The sequence below is a fragment of the Pinus tabuliformis genome, chromosome 5_2 (genome assembly GCF_031772625.1).
Source record: "Pinus tabuliformis cultivar Carrire ecotype Pingquan chromosome 5_2, CPIR1, whole genome shotgun sequence".
NCBI lineage: Eukaryota > Viridiplantae > Streptophyta > Pinopsida > Pinales > Pinaceae > Pinus > Pinus tabuliformis.
This window is the reverse complement of record NC_142306.1, coordinates 934,506,071-934,509,580: the sequence shown is the minus strand read 5'-3', so window position 1 is coordinate 934,509,580 and position 3,510 is coordinate 934,506,071. Positions and strand designations below refer to the sequence as shown.

Genomic DNA, 3,510 nt, shown 5'->3' with positions numbered 1-3,510 from the left:
TGCAATGGTGAGCGCAAGTCATAAACTGAAAATTTGTCCAAAAAATATGCATTGCTAACACTGAAGAGTCACCCATATGAGGATCTGCTAACATTGAATAGACGCCCATATGAGAATTAAACGTTATTAAAAGGAAACTCTATTAATAGGAAGCTTATATCTTGATATCTTACCAGTCTACTTGCACTTGGCATCATGTTTAAGAGAGATCTTAACCATCCAGCCAATCCAAGTTGAAGTGTGCTTCTACAATTTCAACTCTAAGATCCATGGTAGCAGAACAGCTCTTTAGACGATTCCATTGTTGCCCAATCTTCTCATCACATATAACATGCTTTAGAGATTTAAGCCCTCCAACTGATTTAGGCAGCTTCCTCAACCGAGAACACTCTCTCATGTCAAGCTCCTCGAGTTTCTTTAGCTACCCTATTTCCTCGGGAAGTTCTTTCAAGCACTCACATAGAGAAATGTCTATATATTCCAGCTTCCCAAGTTTTCCAATAGATGTTGGAAGCTCTTTCAGACCTAGACATGTAGATATTCTTAACATTCTTAAAGAACTGAGCCTCCCCAAATCATCAGGTAACTTTCGAAGAAGGTGACAGTTAGTGATAGACCACTTTTGAACTGAAGACATGTCACAAATACCAAGGGGCAACTCCTCCAAATCACAACAATGATCCATGTTAAAATCTAGCATTATGGGAAGCTTTAGATTCCTGCCATTGGACGTAGACATATTTCCAGCCCCTTCACATAAGCTTGAATATAGCTTCTCTAAGTTCTATAAGACTTTACTGTGCTCTTGAAGTCGGGGCACAATCAACCTCTCCAAATGAATAGCCTTGAGCTGCATGAGTGATGATAGCAATGGCAAACCCTTCATTGTGGCTCTCTTGGACCCGTAATTGAATACTATGAGGACTTTCAATTTTCTCATTTTATTCAAAAATGATGGAAGAAAGTAATTGCTTGCAGAAAAGAGTAAAACCAAAGCCTCCGCCTCATGAAAATTCATCTTACACCACTGATACTCTTCCATTGCTCCTGCACAAGTAAACTACAAATGCCAAGTCCAATTACAAAAATATACATTGTGAGACACTTCACATCTTTTCTAAGATGTTCGATATCAAGCACCTACACCCAGAAATTGGTCGCTAATTAGTTCATGCAGATCACGAAGTGATAATCCAATTTGTGAATATGGAAATTTTTTTAACAAAAACAAATAATTTTCTCTCAAGTTGATTGCTTAGTGCCCCTAAGCAGTAAAATTAGAGAGCATTTTGTCTATATAAGAAAAATAGAGAAAAAAAAGCATCCTGGACACATCATTAACTAGTTCATGAATCATATATGGTTTTGGAAATAGCAATTTCTTATATTATAGGTAAAATAACTCTCAAAATAATTTCATTATTCGATTAGTGTAGTTTCAGAGGAATTGCTTTCAAAATGACCATTTGATGATAAAGAGCCCCCGAAGATCTCTTTGGCAAGGCTCTCTCATTTCTAGGCTTCACCGATAACCTATACCTTGTTGCTTAATCTGGAAAGTCTCTTTGGTTTATAGGCCTGATCCAAGACATGTACCGTGTCAATTAAAATGATTCTTTAGCATGAAATACCAATCACAAGAGAAAAGATATAGACATTCAAAATAACCATTCTGTGATAAAGAAGCCCATGATTTCCTTGACAAGGCTTTCTGGTTCTAAGTTGATCCATAACCTATATCTTGTTTTGATTAAATTTGTTGGTTTGCATGAAACACTAGGACTGAGGAAAAAGACAGCAACTCCCAATACAATATTTTTTAGTCCTGAATTTTGAAGCAAGAAAGAAAAAAACAACATTTACGAATACAATACTTTTGATTTTGATATTTTGAATAAACTGAATTACCATTCTCCAAGCAAATTGCTAACATCACCCACCTGTGTGAATGGAAACTATTTGAGCATCAAACAATTGATCCTTGAACAACTCCCATTTCCCTGGTAAACTCTCCTCCTTTCTAGGCATAAGCAACCTCTTCCTGCAAACTATCCTATCTCGAGATGCCATATCTAGGGCCAAGGCTCGCATGACATCATGCTCGGAAAAGTACAGCTCAGAGGCACTTCCATAATTGATTGCTTGACTCCTACATGCCCAATTATCAAAACAACAATGTATAAGATAGAGGAAGCTGAGGTCAAAGAGCTTGAACACAACAACTAGAAGAAAATAAACTTACTTGAGATTACTTGTTAAATTTAACATATTTCTACTTGCAAGTTATAGCAAGATGAAAAAAGCATCATGCCACTCCATCTTTCGCACATAAACCCAAATATCCAATAATGCATCCACGAAGATTTTTCTATCCTCTGGAAATGACCCCAGGTCTAAGAAGCACTCTCGTGCTTCCTCGTCCAGGACATCAATACTGGCTTCTAGGCATTTGAAAATCCCTTCTTCATCCAAGACATCAATACTGGCTTCTAGGCATTTGAAAAGCCCTTCTTTGTGATAATATGATATTGATTCACCATTTAATAGTTTCTTCTTGGCACTCTCCCACACCAGACGAGGCTCACCATGCAAAGAGCTTCCTATCACCTTCAGAGCAAGTGGTAGACCTTTACATTGTGTTTGCACCTGTCATGTATACAACTATAACCATACATGCAACTTCTATGGGTAGAAAAATCAATCAAACACATATGTTGTTGAAGCATGAACTAATATGCTTTAAAGTGCAATCACAGTGTTATGAAACAAGCTCACAAAAAGATAGAAAATATAGATCAACACCTTAGAAATAAGCCTCTTCGAGGGGGCAACCTCCTTTACATTACACAAATGAACAATTCTTAGATGATTCAAATGACAAAAGCTCCTTTATATATAGGAGTCTAAGGGGTCATAATATAACCAAAGTCGACCTAACAATAATAATATAAAGGCACAAAAATAACAATAGTGGGATTCTATGGGGCACAATAATAACAATATGGGGACAATAGGGGCACAACAACAACAATAAGGGATACAACGACAATAGTAATGGGGGAATCACTAGTATTATATGGACCTAACATGCCCCTCTCCTTCAAAAAAGTGTTGTCCTCAACGCTTGAGTAGTTCTAGATGCTTCTGTATAAAATTTTCATCCTCCCATGTGGAATCTTCAACGGGTAAGTTCTTCCACTTGATGAGATACTATGAAATGGATCGATTTCATAACTGTCGAGTTCTTGTTTCTTTGACTGCTTCAGGTTCCAATATGATTTTTCCTTCCTCATCAAGTTCTGGCAATATTGTTTGAACTGGAAGCTTATCACCTATAACCTTCTTTAAGCATGAAACATGGAAAACTGAGTGCACTCGGGAATCTGCAGGAAGCTCCAATTTGTATGCCATAGTACCTATCTTTTGCAACACCTTGTAAGAACCATAATACTTTGGTGATAATTAATTATCCTTCTTAGCTTGCTTGACGGACATTTGTTTATATGGTTG

General features: G+C 37.1%; 1 pseudogene across 1 annotated transcript; it reads right to left on the bottom strand.

Annotated features, from left to right (window-relative positions):
* Positions 1-211: 211 nt before the first annotated feature.
* Positions 212-2,142, bottom strand: LOC149162330 (disease resistance protein ADR1-like; annotated as a pseudogene). The gene is made up of 2 exons (XR_016261543.1): positions 1,941-2,142; positions 212-1,047 (listed from the first exon to the last, which is right to left on the bottom strand). The product of XR_016261543.1 is annotated as a disease resistance protein ADR1-like (transcript).
* Between the last annotated feature and the right edge of the window lie 1,368 nt (positions 2,143-3,510).